Genomic DNA, 12,930 nt, shown 5'->3' on the forward strand with positions numbered 1-12,930 from the left:
TGGTTCTGCATTAAGTGTATGTAGCAGGTCTCCTTTTCTTATGTTTTTCACTTCCTAATGTCTGACCTTGTATTTTGGTCATTTACTTTCTCACCATATGGAAGAAATCATAAAATGTATCTTAAAATTTGTTTAGAATGTTCTAAATAAAATGTCAAGTCATGTGTCATTTCTCCAAATGTTTGGAAATTTCATATGCATAAACACATATATATTCATTTAGAGTTATGGTGATGTATTTGTTTGTTTGTATCTTGTTTATTTAATTTCCCTTGTGATAGGCAGAAAGATCAAATAATTTATCAGGACCTTGTCCCATGGTCCTGGATCTTTGAAATCAGAACTTTTGCAAATATGAAGCAGTTTCAACTGCTCCATAATATATCAGGAAGATGATATTAATGTTTAATAACTTTTAAAGAACTATGTAAACCGTCATTAATTTATGTAGATAGCTCTAAGTTAAACAGTGCCAGAGAATATGTTTTATAAATTATTTTCATTCAAGGCACTATTTTCCCTATTTTTTTGACTTTTATTTTGATAAACAGGTACTTTATACTGCATGCTATTGAGTATGAAAATGAATATTTGATGCTTGTGAAGTCATATTATTTTTACGGAGTCATTTTAGCCTTAGATTTTATTGATGATAGTAAAAACATGAATAATGACTTTAAAGTCTTACAGATGCCAGAGAAAGAAAGCGTGTATTTCTAAATCTCTAATGCTTGAACATTAGCACTTGGAGTTTCATGTCTTTTCTGTTCATTATATACTTTCTTCTCCTTTAAAAGAGGCTACATTGCTCTCTTAACAGTTCCATTTCAGCCAAGTAATTGGTCACTCTTTAATTTTTTTTCACTGAGCCAACTTCGTTGCAGAGTCTTCTGTTTAGCTTGAATCTAGAATTAAGAGCTGGTCATTCCAGAAACTGATTATAGAACACCACACTTGGCAATTAGATTATTGTATTTCTCTACTAGAAAGGATTTATAGATAGTTGGTATCATCTTCAAATTATACACTGACTTAAATTTTATTTAATAGCTAATACTATTCAACAAATATTCATTAAATTTCTAGTAGGCGCAGATTTTTTTAGTTACAAGGCATATGAAGATAACTAGGTGGGTAAAGCATGGACTCTATGAGTTAAGTAATCAATAGTCTAATTCAGAGGACTGAACCCTGAACCAAGGCCTTTGGTACAATTGCTGCTGAAAATGTTTCCTTCTTTCTTTTTTATTTTTTTGAGACAAAGTCTCACTCTGTCACCCAGGCTGAATTGTAGTGGTGCTGTCTCAGCTCACTGCAAATTCCGCCTCCCAGATTCAAGCAATTCTGCCTCAGCCTCCTGAGTAGCTGGGACTACAGGCACACAACCATACCAAGCTAATTTTTGTATTTTTAGTAGAGATGGGTTTTACCATGTTGACCAGAACAGTCTGCAACTCCTGACCTCAGGTGATCCATCTACCTTGGCCTCCTAACTGACAATGTTTCTGTCAAAAAGTACTATTGAAATATTTACTATCTAGACATTTAAATAAAATGTTTGCTGACCCTTTCTCTATTGGTTACATTGGTTTGAAAAGGTTAAATATATTCATCTACTTTCATATATATTTTTTCTTGTTAATGTTTATGAATGATTAATATAAATTATACATACAAACTATATATATATGTATTATCATACATGTATTTCTGTGTACATGTATGCATATATTTTTCCTGATTATACCTTAAACTTTGATAAAACTTATCAATGCTGGATTCCCAGCAACAGAACTTAGTTACCTTAATTGGACTCGGACAAAAATGTCTTAGGCTGATTGACTGTAAAGACCTCCACGTGACCAGATCACTTTTAAGGCTTTTATTTTCATTTCATTTTATTTTATTTTTTTAGTCAAAGTCTTGCTGTGTCGCCCAGGCTGGATTGTGGTGGTGAGATCTCGGCTCACTGCAGTCTCTACCTTCCTAGGTTCAAGCAATTCTCCTGCCTCAGCCTCCTGAGTAAGTGGAATTACAGGTGCCCACCACCACGCCTGGCTAATTTTTGTGTTTTTAGTAGAGATGGGGTTTCACCGTGTTGGCCAGGTTGTTCTCGAACTCCTGACCTCAGGTGATCCACCTGCCTCGGCCTCCCAAAGTGTTGGGATTACAGGCATGAGCAACCATGCCCAGCCCCTTTTTAGGCTTCTTAATCACAAAACAATTATTTTTTTTCCCAACATGAGCTTAGGAGTTAAAAGGTGTAGGAGAAGAAAAAGGTACCATTTAAGAGGCTTTATCAGACAGATCATTCTGCCCTGTAAGTCTATTCTACTTTTTTTTCCTGATAGACTATTAATTTGTTGTTTATTACCAAAGTGGTCATTCATTTTGTTTTGTTTTATGTTATGTTTAACTTGTGCATGGGACTGGCTCATAGTCAATGCTCTGTCAACATTTTTTGAATTTACTTTGTAATCTCTCTAGTGGCATTTTTTTTTTTTCATCTTTTAAGTTCAGGGGTACATGTGCAAGTTTGTTTTATAGGTAAATTCCATGTCACAGGGGTTTGGTGTACCGATTAGTTCATCATTCAGGTAATAAGCATGGTACCTAATAAATAGTTTTTAGATCCTTACCCTCCTCCCACTCTCCACACTCAAGTAAGTCCTGGTGTCTCTTTTCTCTACTTTATGTCCCTGTGTACTCAGTATTTAACTCCCACTTGTAAGTGACAACACATGGTGTTTCAGTTTCTCTTCCTCCGTTAGTTTGTTTAGGATAACACTCTCCAGCTCCATCTATGCTGAGCCAAAGACATGATCTCGTTCTTTATCATGGCTGCATAGTATTCAATTGTGTATATGTACCACATTTTCTTTATTCAGTCTGTCATTGATGGGCATCTATGTTGATTCTGTGTCCTTGCTATTGTGACAAGTGCTGCAATGAACGTATGCATGCATGTGTCTTTATGATAGAATGATTTCTATTCACTTAGGTATATACTCAATATAAGACTGCTGGGTCAAATGGTAATTCGGTTTTAAGTTCTTTGAGAAATCACCAAACCACATTTCACAATGACTGAACTAATTTACATTCCCACCGGAAATGTAGTAAGTGTTCCCTTTTCTCCACAATCTCACCAGAATTTGTTATTTTTGTTTACTTTTTCAAAATAGCCATTCTGACTGGTGTGAGACGGTATCTGGTTGTGGTTTTCATATTCATTTCTCTAAAGTTTAGTGATGTTGAACATTTTTTTATATGCTTATACATCACGTATAGGTTTCCTTTAGAAAAGTGTTTGTTCATGTCTTTTACCCACCCTTTATGTTTTCTTTTCTGCTAAACTTGTTAAAGTTCTTTATAGAGGCTGGATATTAAGCCTTTGTTAGATGCAGAGATTGCAAAATTTTTTCTCCCATTCTGTAGGTTGTTTTATTACCCTGATGATAGTTTCTTTTGTTGTGCAGAGGCTTTTAAATTTAACAAGATCCCGTTTGTCAATTTTTTGCTTTTGTCATAATTGCTTTTGACATCTTTGTTGTGAAATTTTTGCCAGTTCCTATATTCAGGGTGATATTACCTAGATGGTTTTCTCAGATATTCATAGTTCTGAGGTTTACATTTAAATCTTTAATCTATCTTGAGTTGATTTTTATATATTATGTAAGGAAGGGGTCCAGCGTCAATATTCTGCATACGGCTAGCCAGTTATCTCAGCACCATTGATTGAATAGCAAGTCCTTTCCTCATTGCTTGTTTTTGACAGCTTTGTTGAAGATCAGATGGTTGTACGCATCTGACCCTATTTCTAAATAGCCGCTTTTTAAAATGTTGATTTTAGAGTCAAGCTGAATTGGAGCAACCAGTCTTTCAGGTATGCTAAATATTTTGATCTATGTGTTGCAAAGAAGTTCTTTAAAGTCAGTGTTCTTTTTTTTTTTTTTTTTCTAATTCTGCAAAGAATGTCACTGGCAGTTTTATGATTTGATAGAAATAAAATTGAATCCGTAAATTGCTTTGGGCAGAATGGCGATTTTAACAATATTAATTCTTTCTATCCATGAGCATGAATGTTTTCTCCATTTATTTGTGCAATTTGTGATTTCTTTGAACAGAATTTTATAATTCATGTTGTAGAGATCTTTCATCTCCCTGGTTGGCTGTCTTCCTAGATATTTTCTTCTTTTTTGTGGCTACTGTGAATGGGATTGGGTTATTGATTTCACTCTCACCTAGGATGTTGTTGATGTGTAGAAATGGTACTGATTTTTGTTCATTGAGTTTGTATCTTAAAACTCTGCTAAAGATGTTTATCAGATCAAGGAACTATTGGACAGACACTAAGGGGTTTTCCAGGTGTAAAATCATATTGATCATATTGTCTACAAAAAGAGATATTGGACTTCCTCTCTTCCTATTTGGATACCTTTTATTTCTTTCTCTTGCCTGATTGTTCTGGCTAGGATTTCCAGAAAAATGTAGAATAGAAATGGTGAGTGAGAGCATCCTTGTCTTGTTCTTGTTTTGGAGGGGAATGCTTCCAGCTTTTGCTCATTCAGTATGATGTTGTCTGGGGGATTTTTACAGATGGCTCTTATTATTTTGAAGTATGTTCTTTCAATCCCTATTTTGTTGAGGGTTTTGAACACAAAGGGATGTTCAATTCTATCAAAAGCTTTTTTATTCCATACATTAGAGCAAACATGTTTTAGATGTGTTTATATATATTCCATACTCACATAAACATAACACAAATGATTTATTACTAGATATTTAGTTAGAAGTAAATATGAATTGAAACTCATCTACCAAGTTCAGAAACAGTGTGAAAATGTACATCTAGGATCTAGGAAAAATAATATTTTACTATAAGTCTTTCCTTTGTACATGTGGTTTTTACATGGGTTTGTAAAAATCATTAAACTCTTCTAAGAACTAAGCCATAAATCTAATACTAAACATTAAGGATCAGTGGAATTAACCAGTGTCTGCATATCCTTTTTGATACTCACTGGGTGGTGAAGAAACTGAATAAGCAAACTAAGGAGCCCAAATAGAAAATCTACTCAAATTGAATTTCTTCATTGGAATCAGATTTAACATATATTTATCCAAGTTTGATCTTGCATTTGGCTTTTATCCCTATTACTAGCCCATCTTTTACAAAAGTACATTATTGATAGAAGCCAGCTCTTTTCCCTAGTACATGAAGCACTTTTTATTTCTCTAAAATAAAAGGTGGTAACTGTGACTGTGGAGGAAGGCAGTCACTACTAAACCCAACGTATCAAGTTAAGTAAGGAAAGCAGGGAAGAAATGTGCTACCTACAATTCTCTCCTTCTGTCCCCTCATCTGTCGGTGCCTAAAGTATTTTGAGTCTCCTCACTGGTGCCTTGTTTCTCTTCTTATTGCCACACAGATGATTCTTAGCATGGCAGCCAGACTAAGCCATTCTAGAGGGAAGTCACACCATATTACTTCTCTCCCTAAAGCCTCGCAATGGCATTCTACTTAGAGTAAAGGCCAAGATCTTCCAATGGTTTAGAAAGTCCTGATTAATTTCTCTTTTTCCCCTGACTCCTCACATACGCTTTGTTTTAGGCTCTCATATCCTAGTACTCTCCTCTGATTCACTCCACTCTGGTCACACTCCTGACTGTACCTTTAAATTTGGACTTGTTTCTCCCTGAGGGCTTTTGCTCAACTGTGCTCACATAACAACATCTACCTGGCTTTCTTTCTCACCTCTTTCAAGTTTTCCTTCAAGTCCAGTCTTCTCATTGAAGCCAGAGCCGATTATCTGTTTAATATTTCAACACACACTCATCTTGAGCCCAATCTCTGGTATTCCACCTTAATTTTCCATTTATATATTTATTTATTTATTTATTTATGTTTTTTCCACAGCATTTATCACCTCCTACCATATTACACATGTTTCTAATTCATTATGCTTTTTTGTTTCTTTTTTACTGCTGATTGTTGATTTCTCCTTGCTGGATTGAGCAGTCTGGAAGTGAAGCATCTTTGCTCATTGATGGTGCTGAAGCACCTAGAGTGCCAAGTGAATAATTAATAAATACTTGTAGGGAGCAATAAATAAATGCCAAGACTTACTGGTTTTAATTGACCTAAAAAAATGATGTCTTTATCCGAATATTTGGATAAGTAATCACTGAAGTCTAAGCTTATGGGAGGAATTGCACCAACTGTGCATAAAAAAAAAGTATTTGATAATTTTTGCTAAGAACTCAGAATTTTTGTTTAAAGGCAGCATTTGAAAACGGTGGCACTATGTTGTTGAAGAGTATATATGGTGTGTACAAATGTATGTAATTCATTAAAGTAATATTTTATATTTTATATCAATAATTTATTTCTGAAATAGTTTCATATCCCCAGATTCTAAATATGTAACATTAGCTTAAAATGTCATAGTTTGACAAAACTTATGAACAACTAGCTTCACTGCCTACTCATTCAGGCAGGCAACATATTTCACTTCATATTCCATGCTTTGTTTTCCAAGGGAATGTGTTAGCAAAGCAGAACGTGGAGTATAACACATGAAAAAGGAATTTGTAGAGGTTATGAATAGATCCTCACAAACTTTTCTCTCGAAGGAGGAAAAAGATTCTAGGCAAGTCTGCTCATGTTTTTAGAAATAGTTCTGAAAATCGTGGTTTGCTATCTCTTAAGGGGGTGGCCATTTAAGAACTGTTCATTTCTCTTTCTGGCATCAGCTGGCATCAGATTTTTACTTTAGTCATCCACTTAAAGCCTTAGTTTGGGATGAGTTATGGTCACAAAATATATCCCTTTGAGTACTGGAGACCTGGCTCATTTATGGTCTAGCTGAATGATTGTAGCTAAATCATTAAATCAAAATTTCTGATTTCTTCATGTACTTATCAGTCTGTAACTTCTATTATCTCTGAGGTTAAAATGATATAATATTATATAAATAAAGGGATTTTAAAGGTGTTGTTCAAATGTTAAATATTTTTACTGTAGAGTATTATCAAAATAACCTAAATTAATAAAATAGAAGATGAACTGTTAGTTTTACATAGTACTTTCTTCCAGTTAATAACAAAAGGTTAACAAATAAGATGACAATATTTAAAATTATTGATATTTATCTTTGATTGAAGAACAAATACAGAAGTTTCATGGTTCCTTAAGGTCATTATTATGACTAGCAATATTGTTGACACTGGAAGAAAGCTGTAGAAGAATTAATTAATGTGGACAAGAGATGGCCACATTAATGCTCTCAAGGTAGTGCTGAATTTTCTCTAATTCACCATTAACAGAATAATTGCTTTCCAGTGAAATTTGTGTATTCTCTACAGATTGTCATGAGCCTTTCCAAATAGGGATTAAGTTAGAACTGAATTGACGCTGTATTATTGGCAATGATAAAGAATAGTAAGGGTCTTGCCTACCAAATGTACAAAATGATTTAGAAATTAAACATTTTTTATACAGTATAACTCAGAAAAAGACTCAAGTGTATATAAATTTGAATTATAATCTATTGCTGATGAGGAATATAATGTGATTGATAAGAGAGCCAACTCTTATATCTATTAGTCAATACGTTCTTCCATTGAGAAGTACCATAAGAAGTAAACATGTAATCAAACAGTTGTTTGTCAGTTGTGAATTCAGAACTGGGGTACAATTTTAATATGAAAAGCATTGCTATTAGTGATATGGACGGGAGACAGGGCAATACTGGCTCCAAGAGAGTGGTTCCCTGGCAAAGGCCCCACCCTCAAGTCTGAAGACCCAAGGCCCTAAATGAGGGCAGGTATTCTGCTTTCATGCCACAAAAGTTGGCTTTTGGCCTGCCACCCCTCATCCTGCCCCCATATAAACCCGAGACCATAGCAGGCACACACACATGTGGCTGAACGTAGGGACGAGCAAGCAGAGCAGCTACTGCAGACAACATGGCAGAGAAAGAGAGAAGAGGAGGGATATCTGGAGGCTAAGGGGAGTTCAGCCGGGGATGGTAGGAAAAGAGTCCAGCTGATGGGTGGTCAGACTCCAGGGGAAGACCACCTTCCCACTCCATCTCCCCTGCTTCTGGCTCCCCATCCATCTCACTGAGAGCCACCTCCATCCCTCAATAAAAACTTGCACTCATCCTTGGAGCCCACGTGTGATGCGATTTTTCCAGTACGCTGGGCAAGGACTCTGGCTGTCACACTGGCCTCTTGCCCTTGCAATAGGGCAGAGGGTCCATTGAGCTGATTAACACACAAGCTGTCTACAGATAGCAAATATGAAAGAACTTGGAAACACACACCCATCTGGGCTTCGGGAGTTGCAGACACTCACCCCTAGTTGTTGTCGTGGGGTCAAAGTCCAAAAGTGCTCATGCCAGCCGCTATATCTGCCTGTCTGCATGATCCCCCTAGGGGTTTGAGCTGCAGGGCAACCAAGCACGCAACACCCTTGTTGTACATCCTGTGAGGGGAATCAGGGAACTCTCCTGTTTCATAAGGAATGCTTAATATTAGGTAATAATAGAATATGAATGTTTTTACAGACAGGAATGTATGTCATCTATGTTAGTGACTTAGCAGAGATTTTTGGTCCAATTACTTGAAAATATGTCATGGTCATGTGGTCTCTGGATGGCTAAGATATTGCTATAGTATGACATTACATTTAAAACTAGCTGGTTACCTTTCCAGACACTTTTGATGGAGAAAACAGTAATAAATTGCTGTGAAGAGTGCTAAAATACTGCATTCTGACCTCAAAAATAGTTGTTTCTGTAAATTAAAGAAGCAAGATTATTTACAAAGCTAGATAAAATAAGTTCAAAATGAATCCCAACATTTAATGATACTAGCTATTACAAAGTAATTCCAACTATTAGTAAGCTTAGCTCTGTTACATCACCCCTTACATCACCTTTGAATTGTTCTTGAAGCATTGCTTATTTTCTGGACAGCATTGCCAATACAGTTTAGCTAAGTGTGAGGCCTGCCTGTCAACTACCTCCCTTCTGTGTTTCTAATGGTTTGGAGAGTAATTACTCCCCAGAGGCTGTAGCATGCCCTGTGCAATATGTGCTGAGCAGTCTGACCAGAAATTCTTATAGGCCTAAGCCTGGACTCCTGCCATCTCAAACAGTAGGAGGATTCTTGGCTTCTAAAGTAATTTAGGTACACAAAGCCAAGAAAGAGTTTCTGGATGGTTTTCGTTGATTTTAGATTTTAAAAGCAATGGGTTCCTTGAACAGACTAGGCTACTTTGTGACAAAAAACTGAAAAGTACTGACTAAAATTGGTCTTTTCTTCATTATCCTAGGTAATCTAGGCTATTGGAGATAGGGAACGCTGAGTTGCACCACTCCCGTTGCTTTAAAATAGGCCGTTTTACCTAACAAGATAGGACTCTATTTTTTCTTTTTTCTTTTTCTTTTTTTTGGAGACAGGGTCTAGCTGTGTTGCCCAGACTGGAGTGCAATGGCATGATCTTGGCTCACTGCAACCTCTGCCTCCCAGGTTCAAGCATTTCCCATGTCTCAACCTGAGTAGTTGGGGATTCATGCAACTTAGTATGACAAGTTAGCTAGGAATTTCTTCCTCCCGGTCATCAACATTTAACCTTTGTTGCACATAAATGCATGAAATAAATTAACCACAACTTTGGAAAAACATTGCAATAAAATGAATAACTACAGAGGACAAAACTAGATGAAATAGAAAAATATTTATCTGAAAATAAGTAAATGTGTTTGACCTTTTGGTTGGTGTATGATGTGCTTTTTCCCTAAAATCATTGACAAGTCAACATTCACTTTAATATTAAATTTAAATATTAAAATACATGAATTTCTACCAAAGATAGAAGTAGGTTTATTAAATTATCATTTTATTTTAGTATTGTCTTGCTTAAAGTTAGCAACTTAAGATATTATTTAAAGAAAATATTGTATACCCTTCATTGAGGAAAAGGAAATTCTATGAGAAAATAAGAAAATAAATACCCTAATTATTTTATTATCTTTTTAATACTAGTAATGAAGTCTTATGCAAAGTAAAAGTGAACATACTCATTAATATCTTTCCCAATGAGACCTCATAGAATTGGGAAATATCTTTCCCAATGAGACCTTGTAGAATTAAGTAATCTATAATTTTAAAATATTACAAAATATTAGTAGAAAAGTAATTTTTTATTTCATAAAGTTTTGGCACATTGTTGGGAATTAATTAGCAAAACTTTTTATAGGTTACATGTTAACAAAATTGGGATTACTGGAAATGAATCACACTTTTAAAAAAAATCCTGGAGTAAATTATATTCTAATTTATATGATTAAGAAAGATTCATTTAAAAAAAACATTTGATTGAAATTTTATTTACTGTGGTACTGTTTTATGCCCAGAGATGACAGTAGTAGCCACAGATAAAAGTTTCCTGCTCTTATATACCCTTTATTTACAGGAAAGCATATGTGTATTTCAAACTTATTTACTTTATCATGTGAAAGACTTCTGCTCTTAGACACTATTTCTGTATACTGCATTAAGTGATTAAGGACATTGTGCAGAGGAGCATGCTGCTGGCAGATGGAGGGGAAACCACTTCCATCATTAGTCTCCCAGAACATTAGACTATTTTGAAAGATAGTCTACTATCTACAAAGGATGAATACTTAGACAACTGTTCAGTGACTCTTTGATTAGTACTATTTTTCTATTTGAAGGTGACAATGACTAAAACATTGTAAATGTTGCCTGGTAGAAATAGATGGAACTGTTAAGCATTACTGTATACTGCATTCGACTATACTGTGTTCAGTTATCTATCTCTCCTTCAAGTAATCTTTTTGACTTGGATTACATTGACTCTGTTTTCAGAGATAATCTTGATTAGTCTGGGCCATTTATAGTACTCCATCTGTTTCACCAATGATAGCATGGAAGTCTTGGCTTTAAGCAATCAACATATGACATTTCCTGGTGATTATTACTGGTCTACAAATAGACACATAGTCTATGTTAGCTCAATCAGATTAAAGAAAAGCATTTTCATTCTCTGCTTAAATGAATAGTCATCTCTCCTCCACTAAAAGTAAAGAGGGAACAGTCATGAGTTGATATGGTTTGTCTGTGTCCCCACTCAAATCTCATCTTGAATTGTAGTTCCTATATCCTCATGTGTTGTGGGAGACCAGGTGCGAGGTAATTGAATCACGGGGGCGGTTACTCCATGATGTTCTTGTGATAGTGAGTGAGTTATCATGAGATCTGATGGTTTTATAAAGGGGTTTTCCACCTTTGCTCAGCACTTCTCCTTCCTGCCGCCATGTAAAGAAGAATGTGACTATTTCCCCTTGTGTCATGATTGTAAATGTCCTGAGGCTTCCTGAGCCATGCTGAACTGAGTCAATTAAACCTCTTTCCTTTATAAGTTACTCAGTCTTGGGTATGTCTTTATTAGCAGCGTAAGAAACAACTAGCACATGAGTGAAGGTAGCCTAAAGGAAGAACCAAGATAATCACAGTCTATACTCCCTATTGTTTAATCTCACGTTAAATGTGAAAAAAAGTTACTTCATTCAGTTTATACTACTTTAAGTTGGGCTCTCTATAACTTGAAGCTAAAGGTATCTTCAACTGATACAGCCGATAAGAGGCAAAGCCTTATTTAAACCCAATTCTCTCTGACTCCAAGTCCAATTCTTTTTCACAGTGTTTGAAATAAATGGAATGTACGTATTCAGTGACATTGTAAGTCAACTAATTCTAACCTGATATGCTACAGCTTGTTATCTTTTGTTTTCATATTCTTCAGATAATTATCTGATTATTCAGATTTATGAAAAACAGCAACAAATGCACAAGCACCTTACCACTCAGGGGATCTAACTAAATTGAGTGGCTTTGGAAAATGTAATCAATACCAAAATTATAACCCAAATTCCAAGTTTACATCTTCATTTTAAAAAGTTTTCCTAGTATAAATAATTATACAGATTATTTTTGTTGATTTTGATCACATATTCTTGCTAGTCCTTTCTCTTTGCATGAATAATGGAGTTGCCAATGTGATTTGGGGTTGTAATATTTTTCTACAATGATGAAAAACTACGTTTTGTACATTTTTTAGATTTCAAAAGCTATATGCATAGGGACCGTAAGGAAAGTTGGTTAAAGGGAAGAAAAAGGAGCATATGAATAAATTGATTCAAAAGAATTTATTCAACACCTGGTTGTGAGAAATACATTACAGGCACATTAAATATTGTGATTGATTCTGGAAAAGTTGATTGATAAAAAGTTCATGGGAAACAATAATCAAAAAGGAAAAATAAAAGTTAATCTTTTCAAGTTATATGTTCCTTTTCATCAGAGATAAACAATTTAGAAAGTCATATGATAGATAAGTCCTGGAAAGCATTAATTTCAACAAGGAGAGGGAGAATGTGGTTACCCCACATTCTCTCACATGTGGAGGAAGAAAATGTAGTGTTTGTTCAGTAGAAAGAATGTGTTCAGCCAGTTTAAGGGAATAAGAAAAGTTGAGCAAAACAGAGCAGAAGCAAGATATCCATAGCAGGCTGCAAATCATTATTATTTGAGGGACAATTGAAGTCATGTGAGTCAAAGCAAAGGTAGATTTTTCAAAAAGGAAGTCTAGGATATACTAGGCCAACATCTTTGTAGTTTTGTCAGTGCAATCAGTCTGCCATTCACAATAGTGATACGATAATAAAAGAGATACCTCAAATTGAGTTAATTATTAGAGTGGAGGGAACTAACTTTGGTTAGAGAATGTTGGAAAGGATTATTTAGAATGAAACTGCATGATGAACAAAAGAGTTCATAATAGAATATCTCATACCGTAAATAAAAAAGATTGAACAGCCTGAACTTTGGGAAAAT

This window comes from Piliocolobus tephrosceles, chromosome 13 (assembly GCF_002776525.5).
Source record: "Piliocolobus tephrosceles isolate RC106 chromosome 13, ASM277652v3, whole genome shotgun sequence".
NCBI lineage: Eukaryota > Metazoa > Chordata > Mammalia > Primates > Cercopithecidae > Piliocolobus > Piliocolobus tephrosceles.